This window comes from Protopterus annectens, chromosome 14.part0 (genome assembly GCF_019279795.1).
Source record: "Protopterus annectens isolate FY-2018-M chromosome 14.part0, PAN1.0, whole genome shotgun sequence".
Classification (NCBI taxonomy): domain Eukaryota; kingdom Metazoa; phylum Chordata; order Ceratodontiformes; family Protopteridae; genus Protopterus; species Protopterus annectens.
This window is the reverse complement of record NC_056748.1, coordinates 508383022-508409564: the sequence shown is the minus strand read 5'-3', so window position 1 is coordinate 508409564 and position 26543 is coordinate 508383022.

Below are 26543 nucleotides of genomic sequence, written 5' to 3'. Positions count from 1 at the left end.
TCTTACTCTTGCTCAAATATTCTCCAATTTTCTGCAATATTCTGATCAAATACAAGTGGAACTTGTCTGCAAAATGCCTCTGCCATATTAACACATACCAGTGAAGGCTTTTGCAAATATACACAAACACACACACATATACATAGGCCAACATTTTATGCCACTATAACTATGCCCAATAGCACAACAAGCCTCTGAATAACTGAACTTTGTGAAATAAGTGTCCCGGACACAAGAATACTCTTGAAATTACTGTACTGTAAGAAACCACCTCTTATCAGTGTAAGAAACATTTCAAAATAGCTGCACTATGTAAATAGCTCGGAGTAAAAACATTTTGAAGTAATTGCACTTTGCAAATAAACAGTACACAGTACACTGCAACATTCCCAAAATGGTTGTACTTTGCTAAATACCTCTTTACAGTTCAATAAATACTCTGTAATGGCAGCACTCTGTGAACAGACACACCCAGCACAAGAAATGTTTTGAAATGGCTGTATTTTGACTGTAGTTCATGAAATAGTTGCACTTTACACACATTGTTGGTTTTTACCTGTATCACTAGCTGGCATAACCTTATCTGGCACAAATGAAGTTTTTTTTTATGTAAAGTACACTACATGATATTATTACCTTTTAGACTTCTTCTGCTTATGAATGCTTCTATGTAAATATTGCTATATGTTTTTTATTACCTTTTCTTTTTTTTTTCAAAACAGGTTTATTGTTTTAACATACAAGAGAAATATCATAACAATTTTATACAAGTAATTAAAAATAGATATGATTATAACATTCAACAAAACAACTAAAGTATTTACAAAGACATCCACTACAATCAGATCAATTAATTAAACTAAAATACCATGCTATTGAAATTAGGATTTTTTTTAACAAATTTTGTAAATTATCCCATACAATATAATAAGATGTTTTTCTAGTTGTTCTTGACCTAATTGTGTTTATTTCCATATGGCACACTATATTCATAACATTTTTAAATTCATTGAACGAAGGAGGTGCATCTGAAATCCAATTTCTGGTTATTATTTTCCTAGCCACTGCTAGAATAGACCATAACAAGGGAAGCTTAACCTTTTAACACTTTGAGGTACAGGTGTGTTGAATAATATAAGAGATTTAGAAATAATGAAATTATCTGTAAAAGAGCCTGCAAAAATTCATTAATTGACTTCCAGTATTCTTTCAATTTTATACAGTCATAAAACATATGAGCCCAGTCAGCATTAATTTCTACATTACATCTCTTACATAGATTATCTTTATTATTTATTTTATTCATCATCAAAGGTGTATAAAAAGATCTATGTAAAAATTTCCATGTATAAAGTCTCCAGACAATGGAAGACGTAGTTCTATAGGCAGATTTCAATATATATTGTTTATCTTGTTTATTTGGTGGGTCCCCATTAATAGAAGTGAAATAATTCCAGTATGTATCTACACTGTAAAAAGTTTCTTGTCTGATAATTTTATGTATGTATGAAAGTTTACCTTTATCAGAAACTTTATGTTGTAAATTTAATATCAAGTAATCAATCAGTGTTGGAATAGATTCTTTAACTGTTATAGACATTAGATCTATTTTATTAATGAGATGTTGTCTAAAGGTCTGAACCTCTAACCAGCAAGTTTCTCTTAGATCAAATTCTTGTTTTAAGAAATCTAGATTTTTAACTTTATTATCAGATATCAACTGATACCAGTACTTTAGATCATTATCTATAGCTAAATGAGTTCCTTCAGAAGTAGATGACAAAAGCATACCCTGAGTATACATTATAGGGAATATAATAAAATTCCATTCCCTATACTTAGGGTGCATGAATATAAAGTTACGATAGCTCATAATAATATTTAATGGGTAACAAACCATATGTTTAGGTGTAATAGGTGAAGTACAAAATTCCTTTAGTAACCATTACATGGAGTTATTTACAATCATATTTTTATGTGTTAAGGAGATTTTCATGAAGTGCATACTAATTAGCTCCCAATAATCTTTCCATTTTGCGACATATGACTGATCTATTAATAAAGTAATAACTTTTACAATAGAAGAGATAGTATATAAATTAAAGTCTGGAAAAGAAATACCCCTTGAGACCAGCTATTAGTATGTTTCTTTAATGCAATCCTAGGTCTATTAGGTGCCCATAGGAAATTTAACATTAGTGTATTCAGTTTCTTGATAATTATTTTTGTAGGTGGAAGTATTATTGATTGTATTAAGTATAAAATCTTGGGGAATATTATCATTTTAATAATTGTAAGTCTCTCCTCCATAGTAAAAACATATTATTCCAGGTATTAAAAAGATTTTGTATATTAAGAAAACAGGTATTATAATTATTATATATAATAGATTTAATATCTTTAGATAGTATTATACCTAAATAAGTTATCTGACCTGAATTGGGTACATATTTAGTAAAATCACTAATGAGAATATTTTTTCGTGTATATATAGGTAGTATTTTAGTTTTTTCTTCATTGAATATTAAACCAGAAATACTTTTAAAATTCATCATTTTATCAAATAGAGACTGCATAGAAGAATTAGATCCTGCTGATGTAATTAGATCATCATCTGCAAAAAGTTGAATTTTGGCTGTTGTATTTTCATCTATTTCAAAACCCTCTATGCCAGTACTGTTTCTGATCAAATTAGCCCAAGGCTCTATTACTAAAGTGAATAATAGTGGAGAAAGTGGACATCCTTGTTTTGTACCTTTAAAAATGGGTATTTTTTGTGAAACATATGTTCCTACCTTAATATAAGCCAATGTTCCTTTGTATAAATGCTCAATTAGATTTACAAATGCATCTGAGAAGTTTGTGCACTTCAGTAAGGTAAACAGATAGTCCCAACTTACTGAATCAAATGCTGAACTTATATCAAGACTAATAAGTGTTAAATCTTTCTTTTTCCTATTTGCAAAATCAATTAATGTTAAAGTTCTTCTTATATTATCAAAAGTATTTCTATTTACAATGAAGCCTGTCTGATCTATATCTATAATGCCGGGGATGATTGTCTTCAATCTATCAGCAAAAATACGCATAACATTTTATAATCAACATTAAGTAATGAGATGGGCCGATATGAAGTACATCTAGTTGGATCTTTATTAGGTTTTAAAATTGGCGAAATAAATGTATATTGCCAAGGTGGGGGGGTTATTAACTCAGTTTGGGCCAAAATAAAAACCTTATGTATTAATGAATATGTACTTTTAGAAAGGATTTTATATATCTCTGGTATATTACCATCATTACCCGGTGCTTTGTTTGATTTAAGCTTATTTATTTGTGTAATAACCTCTGTATATGAAATACTTTTGTCCAATAGTTTAATCTGTTGTTTATTAAGCTTTTTATTCATGTTTGTGGTTATAAACTCCTTTATTTTATCTTTAGGTTCCATGTTAATGTTATTATGGTTAATTTTGTGAAAATGATTTCTAAATTCATCTAGTATTTCTGGTATACTAGAAACATTCTTCTTTTTCCTTAGAGAAAAGATTTCTTTGATATGGTTTTGTTTATTCAACCTTTTTCTTTTATTTTTAAGTCTATGTAAGTATTTGGGGCTTATTGAATAAGACAAAAACTTGTATTTCTCTAAAGTTATTTTAACTTTATGACTTAACATTTCTTTGTATTTCTCATTTAGTTTGTTTATTTCTTCAATAACTTTCTTGTCCATAATATTTTCTTTATTATTATGTTTATAAGAGTCTAATTTACTTTGAATATCTAACAATTCCTTATCCCAAGATTTCCTTTTATTATTATACCATCTGATACTTTGTCCATATAGATATGATTTTAAGGCATCCCAAACATAGACAATGGAGACTTCAGGAGTATTATTTATGTCTAAAAAATATTTTACTTCTGAAAATATATATTCTTTATAGTCTTTTAGTTGAGTTAAGTATGCTGGTATCCTTTTGATCTGAACATTATGAGTATATTTTATCATGAATTCAAAAACAATTGAATTATGATCAGATATAGGACATGAAATGATTTTGGAATTAATTAAATCTGTTACCATCTGGTTAGAAATAAAGACCCTATCTATTTTTGAATAAGTTTTGTATCTGTTAGAAAAAAGGTGTATGGTAATGATTTTGAATCTATCTGATTATTAATATCATTCAAATGATAAGAATTAGCAAAATCATTTAAATGTTTTGCATTAGATGTAATTCTTCTTTTTCCTATAGTGGGAGTATCACTTTCATGTAGTATACAATTAAAGTCACCAGCTAAAATAATATCTCCTATAGAGAATGATATGATCTTATCAAGATGATGTTTCACTGTATTAATACCAATTCCAGGTATCCAATATACATTAAAGTATAAGTCTTCCCATTAATTTGTATTGTAACCATACAAAACATTCCTTTGTCATCCTGATAAGACTTAATGGTTTTAGGAATGGGCATACTTTTATTCCATAAAATAGCCACTCCTCTTTTTTTCTGAGTGTGCTCTGAACTAACCAATACTGTATATTTGTTTGTGGCTAGTTTATCAATATATTTTTTCAAGAGATGGGTTTCTTGCAGGAAGACTAAGTTGGCCTTATGTAAATCAATGTATCTTATTAGGCTTGCCCTTTTACACTGATTATTCAATCCATTAATGTTTAAAGAAATTCCTTTTAAAGATGTCATTTGGCATTTTTAAAACTTAAGAATCTTATGATCAAAATAACAACATAAGTAATGTTACATCTCCTCCTTTAGGTGTACCTTTAAATATAGCTGTATTTATTGAATCTCTTATGGGATTTTGTATAGGATTCAATTCTGTTTGTAGTGACAATGAGTGTACAAAATATATTGTGGATGTCAAAACTATATACATATAACAATGAACAAGTGAAAATAATGTAAGGATTAAACCTTGCATCCAGCCTGGAGTTAAAAACTCCAACTTAGAGTAGTATTTACCACTCAAGTTAACCCCCTACCCTAAGCAGCAGTACCTCAGCTACCACCTTATCAATTTAATACTGGTTATATTTAACTTAAACAGCTTTCAATTCAATTATCTAGCAAGACAAGACTACACATTTGATAAAACAGCATCATATAAACTAAATAAACTTTTTTTTTTAAAAAAAACTATTCATACTACTATATACATCTATGTAATATAATACACTTGTATTCAAATAGCATTCAAATAATCTTGATATTAGGAACCAAGAGGAGAGAGAGAAATAAAAGACATGAAAGAGGGAGAGAGAGTGAAAGAAAGAGAGAGAAAAAAAAAAAAAAAGGAAGGCATATTTACATATTAATTTATTCAAAGTATGTAAAAATAAGTTCTAGCATTCATTTAAATCAAAAACTTTGGCTAATATGGTTCAGACATTACATATATTAAGATGCATCTATTTTCTGTCATGTAAATGCAGTCAACAGCTTCCAAAAAAAACCTTGAATTGCTTGTATATGAGCATTTTACTCATACTCATTATTGTCAATAGAATAAAATATTATATTTATAGAAATTGTTATAAGTCATACTGCATAGTTATGCAAATTCTCAGAAACACTTGCATTATTGTAAAAAAAAGCCATCTGTATTTTGTATGTCTATACTACTGCTTTAAAATATATCACATGACAATTTCTTCCAGAATAGAGTTATAAAGTTATTTATGCTTGTCAATCAGATGAATTAAATGAGTTATAGTAATGTATATGTTTGGAACATAAGTTTTAACACAGATTAGTATGCTGCAGTCAAGTAGATTTTCAAAAACACTTGAATAAATGTTTCATTTTCTATGCCTTCTAAAATAAGACATTTACTTACTACAAGAAACTGCATCATTTAAAATCATTATAACTGACATATTTTATGAATTATAACATAGATATTTAAGTAATTATATAAAATAACTCACATTTAAATGTTAAAGAGTTAATTTTCCTTCACATAGTCGCATTTGCATCAGTTCTACTTCCTGGTAGAGTGTTCTTCCTGAATCTGCGATGTGTCAGTGTGATATCTGGGTCAAAGGTCAAATTGACTGCTTTCAGCTTCTCTGTGAGAATTCTGAGAGTTGAAGCTTTTAAAGCAACTCGAGGACACTGTTCATGAGGTACCCCACATCCCAGATTGTCTCCCTTAACATTTTGGCGGGAAACTTGTTAAAAACTAGTGACAAACATTCATTTAGCAGTGTAAATGCATCTAAACATGACAAAACCTTCGCGATGTATTTTACAGGTTATTACAGCCTCTATGCAAGTGAAATTAAGCCCAAAGTTATTAATAAGTAATAAAACTCAATATTTTTGTCCCAACTCAATTTTTATGCAAATCTTATTATTTACTGTGTCTATATGATCAAAAGCATTAAGAGAAAGAATAAAGAAAAGAAAAAGAGAGTAGAAAATAAAAGAGTGTAAAGCAGAAATAAAAAAAAATGTGAGAAAGCTATAAGAAGTATATACAATGGAATATTACTTACTGTTTATATTAATAGAGTTAAAAATAAAAAGTACAGTTTTGTACCTACCATAAATGTAGATGTTCGAAGATCCACATTGCTGCAGTCCTTACATATGGGTAGTCCGCTGTCCTCGGTCGGCCCGAATACCAAAGTATTAGGCTGACGTCGGTCAAGGCGCTTAAAACTGACATCAGGACGTCAGGGTACAAAAGCGCATGACCGACGTCATTTCCTCAGTCTTTTCTTGCCCCAGATGTCAGAAGGCCCTAACAAGAAAGGCCAAAGCCAAAAACCAGCAAAACCTAACCAACCACCCGTGCACTAACCATATTTACAAAATGTACAACACAAACCACACCACCACCTTCAACAATAGAGGGGAAGGAGGGAGGGTAAATTGGACTGCAGCAATGTGGATCTTCGAACATCTACATTTATGGTAGGTACAAAACTGTACTATGTTCTTCATCTCACATTGCTGCAGTCCTTACATATGGGTAGAATCCCAAAGCAGAGGTAAGGGAGGATGGCAAAACTATAAAGCATTAGGAGCTGCCAACATGCCCTGTAAAATTGCAGTGGCAAATCCAGCCCTAGATTTAGAGTAAAGTGGAAGGTGGTAATGCTTAGAGAAAGTATGCACTGAACTCCAAGTAGCTGCTTCCAAAATATCTTTAGTAGCCACCCCTTAAAAAGCTGTAGAAGTGGCAGTAGCCCTAGTGGAATGAGGCCTAATCCCAGCTGGAATCTCCTTACCATGATGGGAATAGCAGAAAGCAATACAAAAACCAATCCACTTAGAAATAGTTTGTTTTGAAACAGGTTTGCCCTGAGAACCCAAAGCAAAAGAAACAAAACTGCTGAGACTGCCTGAACCCTTTAGTTCTGCTCAAATAATATTGCAACTGTCTGTGTATATCCAAAGTGTGCAAAATCCTTTCCCCTTTATTTTGGGGGTTTGCATAAAAAGTAGGCAAATGAATAGTTTGGTTTAAAGCCACACTAGAAACCACTTTAGGCATAAAAGAAGGGTTAGTACGCAAAGACACCCTATCCTTGTGGAAAATTAAGAAAGGCTCAACTGCCATAAGGGCCTGTAATTCAGAAACCCTTCTCGCAGAGGTAATGGCCAACAAAAAAGCAGTCTTCCATGATAAATATTTCAACTCTGCCGATGCTGCAGGCTCAAAAGGTTGTAAAGTGAGTTTCTCCAACACAAAATTGAGATCCCAAGCAGGAGTAGGAGCTCTACGTGGGGGTCTTATATTCTTTGCCCCTCGAAGAAATTGCTTAAACAAAGGCTGAGAAAATAATGGTGGGTCACAGTCATAGTGAGCAGAAATTGCTGCAGCATGAACCTTTATAGAGGAGAAGGACAAACCTTTGTCCAATAACTCAGTAAGGTATTGAAGCGCAACACTTAAATTAGGTTTAGAAACATCAAAGTCCTTTGCTGTACTCCAAAATAAAAATCTCCTCCATTTATCTGCATAAACTTTCCTTGTACTAGGCCTTCTGGCCTCCAAAATAACATTCAAAACTTGTTGTGGAAGCTGAGACCCTCCAGGGTTTAAAACAGAATATACCAGGCTGTCAGATGTAGAGAATGAAGTTTGACATTGAGTAAATGACTGTTCTCCTGAGACAGCAGGTGAGGAATCGAAGGCAAAGGCCATGGAGGCTCCTGTACCAGACTTCTCAGTAATGGGTACCAGTGCTGTCGAGGCCAATCTGGAGCTATTAAAATCATGTTTGGCTTGTCCTGTCTGACCTTCAGCAGTACCTTTGGGAGGAGAGGCAGAGGTGGAAAGGCATACATGTGAAGATTGCTCCAACTGAATGAGAGAGCATCCACTTTCCAAGCTGTGGGATGAAACCTTTTTGTGCAAAACTTTGGCAGCTGGTAATTTAGTGGAGAAGCGAACAGATCCATGTCTGGAGTTCCCCATAACACTGTCAATCTCTGAAATACATGAGGATCCAATTTCCACTCGTGGGGATCCATAATTTGTCTGCTCAACACATCTGCTAAGGAGTTCTGTGCTCCTGGCAGAAACCTTGCCTGAAGATTTAGCTGTAAACTGAGAGCAGTCTCCCACAAAATCATTGCTTGCCTGCATAGAGGATAAGAATGCGTTCCCCTTGCTTGTTGATGTACCACATGACAGTTGTGTTGTCTGTTTGAATCAACACCTGCCCTGGAAGAAGTAAATCCTTGAAAGCTATCAATGCAAATTGGACTGCTAACATCTCCTTCAAGTTGATATGTAGATGTTGAAGTCTGGCAGGCCACGTGTCTTGTACCCATTTTCCATTTAGATGAGCTCCCCAAGCTTTGTCTGAGGCATCTGTCGTTAAAATCTGACTCGCCTCTGGCCGGGTCACAGAGTCCCTTGTTTAGGTGACATTCCTGAGCCCACCACAAAAATTCCTTTTGAATGCAAGGTATTATCTGAATGACAGTGTCCAAATCTTGGCAGTGCTGTGTCCATACATTCTTGAGATACCATTGTAGCTTCCTCATATGCAGTTTGGCATTGGGAAGTACCAGAATACAAGATGCCATGAACCCCAAGGCTTGAAGGACTGTCCTTGCAGTCAGCCTGGACTGACGAGACAACTGGTGGAAGTAAAGAGAAAGATTATTTTGTTTGTCCAGGGTCAAAAAGGCCATCTGGGATGCTGTATTCAGTCTCACACCCAGAAAGCACATGTCCTGAGAGGGTACTAGACTGGACTTTATTTCGTTCACAGAATACCCCAGGCATCTTAACACTGCCATCACATACTGTAAATGATGAAGAAGTTCGTCCTTTTCTTGGGCCAGAATCAGGCAATCGTCCAAATAAGGATAAATCTGTATACCTCTTAGCCTGAAGAAAGCTACCACTGGAGCCAGAACCTTCGTGAACACTCTGGGCGCAGTAGATAAGCCAAAGGGCAATGCAGAGAACTGATAATGTGAAGTCCCAGCCCGAAAACGCAGATACTTCCTGCGACTGGGCCTGATGGGAACATGAAGGTAAGCCTCCTTGAGATCCAGTGTCACCATCCAGTGATCTTTGCCCAGCAGAGGTAAAAGCTGTTGTAACGTCAACATTTTGAACTTGGGAATGTCCAGATAAGTGTTGAGGATAGATAAATCCAAAATTGGTCTCCACGTGTTTCCTTTCTTTGGTACTAGAAACAGGCGAGAATAAAATCCTAGGCCCACTTCTGGCAGAGGGACCGGTTGTATGGCCCCTATCTGAAGTAGTAGAGAAATTTGTTTGCGAGCCTCTAGTCTTTGCTGAGGAGGAACATCTGGCATGCCTTTGAAAGGAGGCAAGGTATGGAAATAAAACTTGTAACCCTGGTGTATGATATCCAATACCCATTTGTCTTGGGTAACCAACATCCAATTTTCCTTGAAGAGTGCTAACCTTCCTCCCAAAGGTGCTGCCAGGCGAGAAGGATCTGGCAGCTGAAAAAGTAGGTCATTGGGCCTGTTTACGAAAGGACTGGCCCCTGCCCTCACCAAGATTGTGCAGGTGAACTCCTGTTCTAGGCCTGAAAGAACTCTGAGCTCTGCCCCTACCACGTCTAGATCTACCCCTAGACTGGGAATCATAAGAAGGATACGTCCACCCCTTAGCAGGCCAATTCCTACTAAACTGGAGGCTGAACTTGCAAAAAATCTTTAACAGCCTGCATAGACTTAGCCTTGTCTTCCATTTTCTTCAAGACTGACTCCACAGGTGAACAAAACAACACATCAGACTGCAAAGGAGCATCCAAAATCCTTGTCTTAACATGGTCAGATAAATTCTGATCCTTCAGCCAGGCGTGCCTGCGAAGAACTGAGCCAGTGGCAGCCACCCTAGACGAGGCCTGTACAGCATCAAAACCACACTGTAATGAATGCTTACCCACCTGTTCAGAGACATGCACCAAATCTTGCAATTCTTTATACTCAATGCCTTCCGCCAGAGCATCCACCTTAGACTTCAATTGAGAAAGAAGAAAGTTTTGATATTTCAATATATGAAACTGGCAATTCAAAGCCCTCATAGCTAAGGTAGAAGATGTATAGACCTTCTTTCCCCATCTATCCAAAGCTCTGGCTTCCTTATCTAGAGGAACCGGATTTTTTACAACAGAGGCCTTGACACCCTTAGGTCCCTGACTAATAGTTTCTGGGTCCGCCCTAGGACTCTTATAAAGATACTTATGGGCCTCAGGCACCCTGTAATACCTATCCGGTTTAACAGGAGCAGGAGGCAGAGAATCAGGATTAAGTGAAGCCTCTGCAAATACATCTTCCACAACATCCAGAACAGGGGGTATAGCCAAGGGCCTATGCTGGGGTAACAGCAAAAACTCCCTAAGCCTTTTCCTAGAATCAGAGAAGTCCTGACCTTCCCACTTAAAATGTTCCCTCATAGAATGAAGTGTCTCTGAAAAAGAAAAATCCTCTGGAGGAGAAGCAGAAGGAGTGGAATCATCTGCATCAGAATCAGAATAAGGAGAGTACTCCTGTAGGTCTTCAGCTGAAGACTCTGAAACATCTGAAGCCTGCTCAAAACTTCCCAACTCTGGCTCCACCCTAGGCCTCTTATCAGGAGGGGGCAAAGAACCTCTAATCAGAGTAATCAAATCTTCTGCCATTTTAAGCATGTGCTTCTTAGGCACAGACCCTGCTGAACTAGGAGTGACACCAACAGAAGCTAAAACTGGCCTGCCTCTGGGAGAAGCCTTGGAAACAGAAGGAGAAGGCCTAACCACCCTAGGAAGGGAGGGGATTACAGTAACTTGAGAAGCCCCTTCAGCCTGACCTGCCTCCTGAGAGACCACCTCCTGCAAAATCAAAGTCTCCCCCTGGGACTCCAGAGAAGTCTCCGTAGGAACCACCGGTTCCACTGAAGCCTCTAAAGAACCGGCGTCCGGAACGGACGACTCCTCTTGCCTGGGTTTAACTGCTTTGTCTTTGCGCTTCAAGAGAAGCGGGCCGGAGAATCCGACGGCATATTATAATTGCACCGCTTCCCAAAGACCAGCCTAGCACAATCTAACCTTCACTTAATAGTGCGTTTATTGAACCTAGCACAAAAGCGACACCCAACAACGTCGTGCTCAGGCCCCAAACAAGGAATACACAAAGAATGATAATCCCTATGCGGTATCTGTTTCCCACAAGAAATACAGTTATTCACTTTTTCTGACATCCGTTAAAACACTGAGGAAAGAAAAAACCAAAATATTCCCCAACGAGGTACTTAGCCAACTTGGATTCGGTCTGAAACTACGAATTCGAAAAATTTCAGAACGCCAAACGACACTTGCAACGCTGCTTCTGCATCGGACCATGCGGCAAAAAAGACTGAGGAAATGACGTCGGTCATGCGCTTTTGTACCCTGACGTCCTGATGTCAGTTTTAAGCGCCTTGACCGACGTCAGCCTAATACTTTGGTATTCGGGCCGACCGAGGACAGCGGACTACCCATATGTAAGGACTGCAGCAATGTGAGATGAAGAACATCATATTATTTACTATTATTTAGTTCTAATTATTATTAGTTAAAGCATGACAGATTATTTACAAACAAGCATAAGCAGTATAATCAAGAAAGTATAATTAGGAATAGCATTTTAAGAACATATAAACTTTTTACAAGGAATAAATATGTTATTATTCTATTAATCATATTTTCATTACTCTTCTCTCCCTGCCCTCCCCCACCCTTTACCCACTACATAATCTAAATAGAATGTCATTGTTTAAACAAAGAAAAGAAGAAAATGAGAAAAAAAAAAGAGAAAAAAAAAATGTATCAAATTACTGACCTTACTTCTCTTTTTCAGAAAGGGAAACAAATTGAATAATAGCTTGTTATTAGTTCCTCAGATATTTTGACTGGTTATGAAACAAAACATTTTTTTGCACACAGATAATAACTTTGATTAAATCTTTTTCAGAATATTTGTGGCTTTCTGGAAATGCAGGAACTATATTTAAAAAGATTAATAATGAAGTAAAATGATGAGAGAAAAAAAAAACATAGAACAAATCATTTGTTTTTTAGTCTCTTCTTCTTCTCTGAAGTCTTCCACGAAGTTTCAGTTGCCAGTCTCTTTAATGAAGGACTAGCCCATTCCATTTCCTCTATTTTATCCAAAATCTTATTTTTTGATAAACAGTAAAGCAGAGTCTAAGTCATCAAAAATTTTAGGACCATCAAGAAGGAAGATTTTTAGCTTGGCAGGAAACAGAAGGTATGTTTTAAACTGTGCTTTTTAAGCTCCCTTATTAGTGGCAGAAAAACTTTTCTTTTAGCTATTACCAAGGAAGAATAGTCATTGTCAAAACGCACAGTTGTCTCATTAATCTTAACAGGAGCTTTAGCCCAAGCAGATTTAAGAACCATCTCTATCAAAAGATGATAGAAATCTAACTATAACAGATCTAGGATAGTTTTGTTAGAGTTAGTATTAGCTATAGATCTATGTGCTCTTCGATACCAAAAGAGAATGCTTCTGGTAAGTCTAAAGTTTTAGGAGCCATGTTGTTAAAAAGAAGTAATATTGTTACCTTCAATATTTTCTGGCAGTCCAAAATCCTAATGTTATTGCGCCTAGATCTATTTTCCAGGTCATCCAGCTTTGTTTGTAAATGTGTATTTTGTTTCAGCAGAAACTCAATGTTGATTTTCTCTTTTTGGATTCTATTTTCCATGTCATTCACAGCTTCTTCTATGCCTGTCATCTGGATCTTCTGTTGTTGCAGGTCTATATGTAACAAGTCTATTTGTTTTGTAGTTTTTTCTATGAAGGTATCTATTTTAGTATCCATTTTATCCATCTTAGCAGTAAGTTGCTGGATTATAGTTATCAGAGACTGAAGTTCTTTCTTGATGCTGGAGTCTTGAGAATTTGTCTTACTGGAACTCATTTCAGACTGATAAACTGACAGGAAAATTTCCAAAGTGATTTCTGACAGGAATATTGTTAAGATTTCCTTTCTTTTTTAGATATAGTTCAAGAACTATATAAAACAAACATATTTAGAAAGAAAATTACTTCAAAAATTTATTTTTTAAATAATTAATTCCTGTCAGTGTAATGAAATTGGTGGAGCTGAAGAAATCTGCTGCTATCCTGTGTTCATCCTTGGCCACGCCCCTTTTATTACCTTTTCTAACTACATGTTTTTTGACTGAGCTATTCTGACTGTATTGTGCTTATGGAGCTTTTCTCCCCGGGCCTCCTCTGAAAGTGGATATGTATCCAGTCGGACTATCCCGGTCAACAAATGTAAAATAAATAAATAAATAAATAAAATAAACTTTTTGGATAAATGCACAGTAATAAGCATACACTGTAAGCACTTTTACACACTTTGAGATACTTTGAATAACTGTATTCATGCCCCAAATACAATGCAAAATAGTAATTATGCCAAAACAAAGTACTTTGCCAAAAAACATGCAGTTGCATTGCTTTATTTATGCTTAATGTGCCTTTTTCCCTTTATCATATTCATTTTTATTGTATTCGTTTTGCTCATTTAATCTTTTTTCATGCCCATTATACTTTTTTGGTGCTCATTTTACTCTAAGCATGCTCGCTTTGCAATTCTGAGGTAATTCCAACCCCCTTATATGCTTTTCTGACGTTTGTTTTATCAAATATCTTAATTTCAAACATTCAGTTTAATTAACAAACTTTTTCTGCCTCTCGCTTGCTTAATAATGCATTTTGTGCCCTTGTAATGCTTTGTTTTATCTTTTTTAATAAATACATTGTTCAGACAAGTTTACATTACCTTTGGTTCACTTCTGGCCCTTTTTTGTACTCGGTTCACTTAGTTTACCTTCACTGTTAACCCTGCACCTCATAGCTTTGAGAAACAGTCTCTGTAATCCTGGTTCTGGCACCATGTCACTCATCTGGTAAGGATAATGCAGACAAAAATACTTGGGTTCTGTTCAAGCAGCTTTATTATGTACAAACACATCAGGACTGGGTCTTAATAACATTAACTTAGGTAAACTTGTAAACAAACCAGCTATCACATTCATACATGCTCACTCTCTGGCTGCACTCACAAAATGGCATGGAAACTAGCAAGTGCATTCTATTTATATGCACATGCTGTCCTTGAAATGCTTCTTAAAGGTACAACACACACACACTATTCTACAGATACCATGTCAGATATAACTTCTGTTAATCCTGTAGTAGCCTGTCCACTTAGTGCCTTGGCAGAGTCACAGTTTCAGGTACCAAAGTTCAATTGAACTGGCAATATAGGCAACAGAACTGTTAGCTGACAGTGTTTGATGATATGCCAGCAGATGCCTTAACAAGAAATTATTTTATTATGCAGCTTTACCCAGTCAGGCATGAAGGTAGGAACATGGAAATTGCAGTAGGGTGTGACCTAGCTACTTCTCACACCTCCAACACAAGGTGGTGAAGTAGCTGTGTCAGGGGTGAAAGTAGGTAGTAGCAGCATGGCTGAATGTGCGCCACAGTTGTCAAAATATACTGGGCTTCCATTGAAAGGGGCTACTCCAAGGGAAGATTTAGGGGGTGGTAGTAGGCATGAATGAGTCACAGTTGTCTGAAGGTACTAAAACTCCTTTGGGTGTAGAACTAATTAGAGGGGAGCAAATTCTATTTTGGAATTATTAGCAGGGCATGACTTTGGCTAGAAATACCAAAAGATGTACAGACATCATGCCAGACTCAATTACCTGCTTATAGAAGAACTGTTGGATTTAAAGATTACTCACTTATTCACAGACCAGTAGTCTGATAGAGAAGTCTAACTCTCCTCTTAGGACCTAGCTGACAGCATTTACAGACTAATTCAATCAGGAGAGGGAAAAATATCTGCCCATCTCCTCTTTGCTTACTGAGTAGGTGCCCCATGGCTTAAATGGGTTTTCATCCTTTGAAGCACTGTGTGGTGACAGTGTGAGGAAGCTCCTGGAGTTAACTAATAAGAGGAGGAGGCGTAAAATAATTCCCCAAAGAAGCATTTAAGGAGTATGTCCTAAATGTAAGGACTAGGATTAGAGCTCTCACTGGGTTGTTAAGGGAACAGCAGCAAAATATCTGTCATGACCGAAGAAGCAGGCCCATCAACATAATGTTGGGAAGAAAGTAATATTACTTAATTCCTGATTGACAGAATAAGCTTTAGGTAGCAGGGGAGAGTCCTTTCACATGTGAGAAAAGTAATTGTGATCTATATGGCAGAATTGTCAGGAAAGGGGCAGAAACTAAGTATACCATGTTAGCACAATGAAGCCCTACTGTGAAAGAGAGACACTGGCACTCAGAATATGCAATGGGTTACAGAAATAAGTAAAGAGGGCTGTTGGGATAGGCTCTCTTTAATGAGGTTCATTCTAATAGCCCAGTGGATGAGCTAGTATTTTTACAGCAGTTATCCTCCACCCAGATTCAGGAAAGCCACATTTTATTATAGGAGTTTGGGGATAGGTTCACTAATAAGCAAAGGTATATCCAATGGATGGAACACTGTCAACACAGGAACCCAGGGCTTATCAAATAGGCTCCTTACAGGGTGTCTGAATAAGTTAAGTAAATTATGTGGTAGGAACTGCTAGACATTTTAAATCTGATGGCAATCCAACTCTCCATGGGCCTCTCTGGTAGTATTGCTGCTAAAGTAAGATGGAAACATTGGGTATTGTGCATACTCTAGGAAACCAAAATTTCAGAGACAGTCAGACGTGCACTTCATGCCTAGGACAGAAAATAATTATTAAAGTTGTGGGAAGACTCTGTATCTATTAGTGACCTAAGTGTTGTTATCAGCTACCCTTGCACTTGCAGCAAGGGTGAGGTAATTTCAGATGCATTATGGGTTATATCTCTTTACCAACATGCCATTTGAAATGGAAAATCCCCAGCAACTTTCCAGAGTGTATGCTAGAAGGAGCTGGAGGGTATACTTTTGCTTACTTGGATGACAATGCAATCTACAGCAAATCAATACAAAAGCATACTTGACACGTTATGGAGGTATTGGACAGACTAAAACTTAGAGTTTAATATTAAGGCAAACAAACATTGTGCAGGAATGGCAGAAGTATCTTTTCTGGGTCATAGAGTGCACTGTGGTTAAGATTCAGATAAACACTAGACCAAGATTGAGGTTTATTCATGCATAGCTTAGAATCCTATTACAAGGGAAAACAAATGGTATGTCAAATATCAAGCGGGTAGTGAACAAAAACAATGCATCCTTCACTCAAGATGCATTTCTTGCATGTCTCAAGAAAACTTGCTTGAGAGTTAGAAAAAGGAAGAAATGTGTGTTTCCAAATAAGAAATTAAACATCTTTGTAAACCCTGTAATTGTATGGCTTTCAGTAAAGATGGAGCAGAAATACACAATGTGAAAAAAGTAAAAATAAGAATGTAAACCTGCAACTGTTGATTTTTACTGAAGAAGCAAATCTGCATAAAGATGCAATTCTTTTGTTAAAAATCTATAGCAGTCTATAAAAATGTAAAATTTTGACTCTCTCTGTAGAGAAAGATGCCCCCCCCCCCCACACACACACACTCACACACACTCTCTCTCTCTCAAATTACCAAGGATAAATTAGCAGCAGCCTGTTACTTACCAGTACTTTTTTGTTACTTAAAGGAAAACATATTTTTTTTTCATTGTTTCTTTGTTTTCTGGGCTATTTTAATACCTCAAAATCGCTCCAAGTGATTCTTTTACAATTTTAATGTTTCCCACAAAATGGCGGATGATGGGGGCCTGCCGTGGTAACAAGATTTTGTTTTCTTGCTATCATTCTTTCTTCTCAGAATACATTTCATGTCCTGTGTCAATGAGTCATGCTAGACAGAAGGAAGTGGTGTTGTTTTCTCATGCCATTAAGACAGAAGGTCAGGACTGTGAATCACTGTCATCTTACACACCTTCTGTAAACTTCTATGTTTCCCCTGACTGAGCCTCATTTGTGTGTCTTTCATACCTTATTCTGTGTTATAAACAGCTGTTAGCTACTTCCAGAAAAAGAGAGTAGGTAAATAGCAGACTTTTGTAAAGGGGTTCTTTTGTAGTTCTAAAAGAATTGCTAGACCTTCTCCCAAGGGTGTAGCTAGGCATAATTGTTTTACTCTAGAGAGTACATTTTTTCTTTCAATCCCTTTAAAACATTTTAGCCTTTTTCAGGCTATGTTTTGTCTATAAATATCTGAAGTAATGCCCTTAACAACAGGTACATAACTTGCTTGCTTACAGAGAGGATTACCAATTTAAAATAAAAACACTAGTTTTGGAGGAAAACATTGAAAATGATGTGTACATAGCATAGGTGGGCAACAATTTGAAAGATACATGGAGTTTTTTAAATGCAATGTGAGTTGGGGGGCAGTAAAGAGATTTTATGCATACAAAATGGAATTTTATGGCTACACTCCTGACTTCTTCCACACTCTCATGATGAGGTGTGAAAACACTTCCTGTAGTAAATGATCCCTGCTGTATCATGTACAGGTAGTACTCAAAAGGACTCCAAAGTAAGTCTATTTGCTACTTCCCAATGCCTTCAGTGGGAAGTTTTTTTCTCTCATGAGTGACACAAAATTAAAATGTGCTTTAGTAGTTCCTTAATTATTTTTGTCATGTTCACCCCTTTTTTTTCTATTTCGTATTTATTTGCACTTTGGTAACCAGGAAAGTGAACCAGTCCCAAGACCCTTTTCAGCCATGACACAGGCTACTTTGACAAAGATAGTAAGTAATAAATGCAGTTAGCAACACAAAGAAAAAAAATACTGACATAAAACCATTGACAAAGACTGCATGTGCAGCACATATCCAATGTGGAACACTGAATAATTAAAACATTAAACATTTACTAGAATGTATACATTAATAATGCTTAACTATACTATGTTAACTTTATTATAAATAATGAATTGTATGCACTTCATATTGCACAACTCACAGCACTGTCAGATGTTACTCTTCTCTAAATAACTAAAACAATACGTAAAAAGGTCAAACAGACACAAAAACAATCAGTAAAAACCAAAAGAAAAATCTAACAAGGCTAGACTTTGCACTGTGTAATTCCTTAAACCTCTTGTATTAGAGACAACATGGAACATATGCAAATAACCCTTTAAGGACATCAGGTGCTTTAGTTTGTAGGTTGGGATATTTTGCAGACCCCCTAATGGTTATGGAAATCAGCAGGGAATAACTACCCTGTGGTTCTAAAGGTTTGCCAAACATTCCACTTATTCTGTGTTGTTGATGCCACAGGAACGCTGAAACATACATGTCTACAGTTAGTGAGGTTTGGCTTTATTGGTCTGAATTTGTCCATAAATAGAATTAAAAAGAAAAAAGTCATGGACATTCAAAACTGCCATATGGCACCATTTTTAAATAATTATTTTTGGCCTGCTCATGGTCAGGAAGCTCTGCCCCAGCCCCCTTTCAGTGTGCATGTCCATAACACACTTGGTCTGCCTTTATCATCGCATCTCAGCCGCCCCCCCCACCCCCCCCAGCAACTGCAGTATTGCCAAATAAAACCACTGCTACAGTCTGGTTTCTCCCTACACTTATGTCAAGCCAAGAATAATACTTTTTAATAAGGATACTCACAAGAAAAGTCTGCATAGGTGACTGGATGTTGACAATTCTTATCAGCAAATGTGGTCCTTTAATAGTTATTTTTTTTAAACATTGTGACTGGACATTTACAATTCTTTTTATAGCAGATTTAGTACTTTTACTAGTTATTGTTTAAACATTGTTTCTGCCGGCATGCACATTTACAAGGGCTACTTCATACCCCAGGTAACTATAGCTCAGTCTCTTGCCACTAGGTGGCACAACTAACAATATTACTAGCTATGTCTTGTCCCAAATAAATCTCCTCAATGGAATTTCTGTAAAGTAAGGCTAGTGCCATTTACTTGTGTACTGTGTTCCCAAATAGATTTGCCTTCCTTTATTGATTTACCTACACACCAAGGCCATAAAAGTAGTGTTTCTACCACTATCTGTTTACACTCCTACCATTCTGCCTCTACCTCTTCCTTGCTTTCACTTACCTTACAGCTTCAAGGTTTCCACTTTTTATACTGATTGTTTTTCTTTGCACTCTTCTCTGAGGGGGGCTAGCCCACTCTCTTCACCCTTGCTAGCCTAGGGCTCACTCTGCTCCCCTACCCCTCTTCCCACGCACCCCTGAATCACCTAGACTTATACAAACACTAACCCCTCCCCTAACCTTCCCCAATCAACAATCACCCTCCATCTGCCATTCACACCTCAATTAACCAATACACTATTTGTAACACTCCACCCTCCCCTTACACAACTTAATTGCAACTGTCCTTAATCACTCTACTCCCGCCACACTACAACACCCCTCTGTCCCTACATATTCTTTATCACACCATCAAGCTAACATAACATTCCAAAAACAAAAAATACACACCATACTGGTTCTCCTGCCCACACTCTATACCCTATTGCTATCTGTGTACTATCTAACTTCCTACACTCACCTACAGATACAACATGTCTATAGCCCCACACTGCATTATACTAATATTGTCCACTTCTCGCTCTCCTACCTTGCCATCTCCTCCTAACTCTAGAATCACACACCTATTGCACACTTCCACTTCAAACATGTAGTTGTCGGCAATACCACTAACCACTTACCACTTCAGCAAACACCTTCACTTGTTCTCCAAACTGTCACACAAACATGCATGTATATTACTGCAGCTTCTCCGTAGTGGTGATATACAGCCAATCCCGGGCCACAAACTCCACAACATACCTTCATGCCTACCATTCCACCCCTTCCTCACATTAAAACGTCAGACCTTCTCATTCTTAACATGAACCTTAGAAGCTTAGTTAAAATCACAGACTTTCATGCAGTCATTGCACAATACTCACCATACATTTTTATAGCAACAGAAACTTGGTTAAAATGCCATCTAAGAGACCCAGACATAGTCCCACAAGGCTATTGCATACACAGGTTAGAATCAGGAAGAAGGGAGGTGGGGCTGCAATCTTCTACAAAGATACCCAAGCACAGATGACCTATCACCCATCAAATACGATTATAACTTTAAAGTCCTATTAACACTGCTCAGAATCAGCCCAAAGAAATATATTACCATAAAAAGACACTTGCATACCTCCCAACAATACTCCCACTGCCATTGAGGAACTCCTAGCCTGGACAGCCACAACATACACCCATGAAACCATTATCACAGCTGACTTCAACTTGGACTAAAACACTTGCACTGGTGATAACCCCTTCACCTTCATAAATCTACATGGTTTCTCCCAAACTATCCAGTTTCCTACTTGAATAGATAAACATAGCAAAAGCCAATCCATCTTAGACTGGTCACTTATTAGCAGTACCACCCACACCTCTCTCTCCAGATGCTTTCCAATTAATTTAAGTGACTATAGACCTACCTACTTAATCCATCATCAGTTCAAACCGCCCAGAACCATAGTTTACAAAGTTGTACGAAATACCGAAAACTTCTCCAATGAAGCATTCTTAGACATGCTCAATAAATGTAAATGGACACCACTCCATCATTTCCAACTCGACCAGGACATAACATACTTCAATGACACATTTCTAGCTATTCTAAATAGCTTAGCACCAACTCATGCATGTGTTAGAAATAAGATTGCCCTGGATATCAAAAGAAACCATTAGACTTCAAAAACTAAGAGATAAAACTTGGTTTCAATAGCAGAAAACAAAGACAAAACTCTTAGCATACCAGCAGCTCCGCAATCAAACAAAAAAAACCCCCCTTAAACTAGACAAAAAAAAAAAAACACGTAATACATCTATGCAAAAGAAATATGAAAACAATCCCAAAAAATTCTGGCAGGTAATTAACTCGCTCATCCACCCAAGTAAAGCAACAACCCCAGAACCAACAACCAAAGTGTCAGCAGTGCTTCACAAATCAACACTAACTTTATAAACACCATCCTCTCCTTAGTTACAGGGAACAACTCCATCCCACCCTTTCTTACACCTAATGTGGAAACTAACAACTCTTTTGACCTTAAACCTGTCCCAACTAACATCATATGAATGATGCTGAAAAAACTGAAACCTTCTTCCTTAGTAGCTGACTAACTCCCCAATAAGTAGCTCAAACTGGCAGCTGATGCCATAGCTCTGCCTCTCTCCATTCTGCTAAATAGGTCTATAGTAGAACAATATGTCCCAAAATTATAGAAAATTTTCACTATCACTCCTCTACATAAAGGAGGAGCATCAACACAATTAAACATTTACAGACCCATGGCCATCCTTTCCCTGTGTGTCAAAATTCTGGAAAAATGTATACTCACTCAATTACTACAATACCTGCTATATCGCAACCTTCTCTCTCCCTCCCAACATGATTTCAGACTGAAACACAGTACCACCACAGCCCTAATTAATTTCTCCAGCACCATCAACCAACTCAGAAATTCAAACCAGCAAGTAGCATCAATATTCCTAGACATGTCAAAAGTGTTCAACACTGTCTCCCATCAGAAACTCCTTAATTCTCTCGTCTCACTAAACCTATCAAAGACTTCCCTCTCCTGGTTCCTAAGCTATCGTTCTGACAACAAGCAGTATGATGGAAATCAAAACTATCACCACTTCTGCCTGTCTCAGTCAGAGTCTCCCAAGGATACATACTAGGGCCCCTTCTTTTCACTATCGTCTCTAATGACCTAGCCTCATCCACAACACATGCTTAAGTAGTTCAGTATTTGGATGATTCAACTTTAATCTGCTCAGCAGATACCTTACCAGACTTCCAAATAGTAGCCCAACAAGCTTTTAATGATACCAAAAGACATCTATGTAAATCACAACTTATCTTCAACCCCAAAAAGACACAGTTAATGCTATTTACCAGTAGCAAACAATGACATACCACCCCTCCTTTCACCATTCTATCAGCAAACAACACAGGCATCCAAACCAATTGGGCATGCAAAACTCCTTGGCATAACTATCGAGAACAACCTCAGATATGACCAACTCGTAGTCATCATAAATTAAAAAAGTTCACATCAAACTATCTCACTGTACAGAAGCAAGCCATTCCTCACTGACAATACCAGAATAGCCATATCCAGAACCTTCTTCCTCTTTATACTCCTTTCTGCTTCCCCCCCCGCATTACCAACTTAAAAAAAAAAATCACACTTAACCAAATTGGAAACTTGCTACAACAAAATAGCCTGCTTTGCAGCCAGCCTTCCCCAACAAACCCACCATTGTATTGCTCTAAATAAATTAAATTGGTTCAAGCTACCTAACCTTCTCCATCACTACTAAATTCACACACAATATCATCTTCCATCCTGACAATTACCCATCCCTCAAGGAACTTGCTGTGCCCTACTCATGTCCATGAAGTCTAAGATCTACAGACAGAACCTTTCTCACAGTAAACAAAGCTAACAACACTCATGGTGAAGCCCTATTCTCAAATCAAATAGCCAAATTATGGAACTGTCTACCCCACACAGTCCAAAACACTCCTGAATCTACCAGTTAGAAACAACTACTATTTGAGCATCTATCCAAAAACTGGCATTGTTCATTTGCCATACCTGACTGACAAGATATCTATAATGCTCTCAACACACTGTCCACTCCTTACCTCATTTCTCCCTCTCCTAAGTGTTATTACTACTAAAAAAATGATACATCTAAAATAAAGGAACTCTCATTTGTTCATAACAGTTACTTATACGTACACAATACTAACTTTATTATTCTCTGAATATTTACTGAAATACTTTTGTTGTGATTTGCTTTTTTGAACTTGTATCTACTAAAAAACAGCATTGCATATTTATTTGTATAGACTAACTAGATGATGCATATTCTGAATCTTACTCTATGTCTACTATCATACTAATTATTGTATTTTGCTTATATTTCTGTGGAGCTTTTCTCCTCATGCCTCCACTGAAAATTTGCTTCTGGCCCAATCAGACTTTCCCAGTAAACAAATGTAAATAAATAAATATAGCCAAAATACCTGATGTTCTTAAAGGGTCATTTGCATATACCCCATGTTGCCTCTAATACAACAGGTTTAAGGAATCACACAGTGGAAAGTCTAGCCTTGCTAGAGTTTTCTTTTGATTTTTACTTCTCTAAATGACTAGGAATCAGCAAATGAATCTTTTACGGCTTTACAAAAATAAAATGATGGGAGGATAATTTTATTTGCATTACTTTTGTTGTCCTAAGAAAGTATGAAAGCATAGTAAACCTACACTTTTTGTAATAGAACAACCATTGCAGTGGAGTCTAATAACTAGTATGGTAAAAAGTATGGGACATGTACAAAGTAAGAGAAAGGAGGTTGATTAGGATGATGACAATTAAATAATACAAACATGCATGCACACTTCCTGTCTGTGTATATATTTGTGTGCATCTGTACACACGTTACGCATACATGCACATCCATATGTCAGTGCATGTGTGAATACTTACAAACATATCTACTGCATACTTCTGTCTAGATCTATTCATACTGTACTTTATCCCACATACAGTATTATATACAATACATACATTTTTATACAAACAGATACACACACAAACACCTGTGTGTGAGTATGTGTGTAGACTCACCTATACAGTTACACAAAATTTCCATTTTTGATTTTTTTTTTTTAAAGGACATGTTACACACATGTTTTTGTACATACATGTAAGACGTGTGCTACACAAATGTACTTTATATACATACACACACACACATATATATATATATATATATATATATATATATATATATACACACACACACATATATGTGCACAGATATTATATATACATGCACACACATACACACAAATGCACATGCACACATAGACATGCTTAGATACAGTAAAGTACTTCTGATTTCCTTTTCTTAATGTTTTTAACATAATGGCACACAGTAAATGCATGTTAAGTAAATTCAGCTGTATATTATGGTTACCATCAATAGTTATATTTTCTTTGTGGACTACTAAATGCTCATGCACTCTAACAATGTAAGGACGGACTCAAAATTAGTGGGAATCTCTTACCATGGATCTGTGTGTACCAGATATGCATCCCCCTATGGAAGGATGTCACAAAAAAGCAAGAAAGACTTTTTTTTTAAACAGTTTTATTGATTTTGATTATAATGAAAACAATCACACACATATAAGATAATTTACATTATAGATTTACAAATCGATAACATGTATTTATAGCATTTAAATATGAATATACGAATAACAAAGCAAACAGACATCCAGTATTTATACATTAACATGCACTATAACCTTCCTTTTGTAACTTGTTCTCATGAATGACAAGGAAAGTCACTTACCTTTATGCAAAATGATGATTTTTTCCAACATATTTTGTAAGTTAACCCATAAATGATGTCCATATGTCTTTCTAGATGTTCTAGAGGTTATGGTTCTTATCTGTAAATGACTAACTTCTTTTAATAAATTAGTAAACTCAGAGAATGTAGGAGGATGTTTTGAAATCCAGTTTTTTGTTATGATCGTTCTAGCCACTGCCAATAGAGTCCATAGTAATGAGTATTTGGTTTTCCTAACACATTGTGGAGCAGGTATATTAAATATGATTAATGATTTATTCAATATGAAGTTGTCTGAAAAAAGTGTTTGTAAAAAGTCATTTACTTTACTCCAAAATATATTTAAGGTTGGATAATCAAAAAACATATGTGCACGGTTAATATCTACATTAGAGTTGCATCTATTACAGATGCTCTGTTTTTTTATTAATTTTGTCCATTATTTGTGGTGTATAAAAGGATCTATTCATAAATCTCCATGTGTAAATCTTCCATTTCAGAGAAGATGATGTTTTCCCAGCGGATTGTAGCATATTAACCTTATCTTGCTCACTTGGGAAATTATGAGTAATTAAACTATAATAACTCCAGTAGTTGTGTGTGCAAGAAAATGTTTCTTCTCTTAAAAGTCTATAAATAAAGGAGAGACTACCTGAATATGTATGCTGGTGTAATAATGTTGAATGAAGAAATTGTAATAATATCTTGATGTCATGTTTGCTAGTTGGAGAAGCTAGTTTCAGCTTATTATCAGGATATAGTGCTTGTATATCTAACCATGAGGAATTATTAAGTGCATATTCCTGTAGAATATGATCCATTGAACTAGTCTTGTATTCATAAGTTAGCTGGAACCAGTATTTGAGTTCACTGTTTTTCAGTTGAGAAATTTTGTTAATATCTGAGGTAACAAAAGTCTCCTGTGTATATGCTATAGGAAATAACAAAAAAAATAGTTTTTATATTTAACATGTTTATTTATAAAGTTTCTAAAGTTAAGTATAATATTATGTAACTGGCAGTATGATTAGGATTAGTATGTGTGATAAAATATTCTTTTAAGATCCATATAAAAGGCGTGTTTATGAATTCTAGTTGATATGTTGCTGGTCTCGTTATAAGTTCCATGGCTAATACTTCTCATAAAGACTTCCATTTAGCTAAATAGGTTATATCTAAGAGCTGAGAAATTGATCTGATTATAGCAGAAATCGAAGACAGATTTAGATCTGGGAAAGCTATTCCACCATTCTTCCAGCTGTTAGTATGCTGATTAATAGTAATAGTTTTTTTTTTTTTGTGACCAAAACAATCGTAGTATTAAAGTTTAGTTTATTTATAAACCTTTTTGAGGGTAGTATTTGAATGGATTGTATTATGTATAAGATTTTAGGTAGAATTATCATTTTTATAATGGTTAGTCTTTCTTCAGTAGTAAATATTATTGTATTCCATTTTGAAAATAATTCTTGGATATTTTGTAAACATTTGTTATAGTTTAATTGAATTATTGATTTAATGCCTTTGGCAAGAATGATTCCAAGATTTGTGATTTAATCTGCGTTAGCAATGTGATATGTA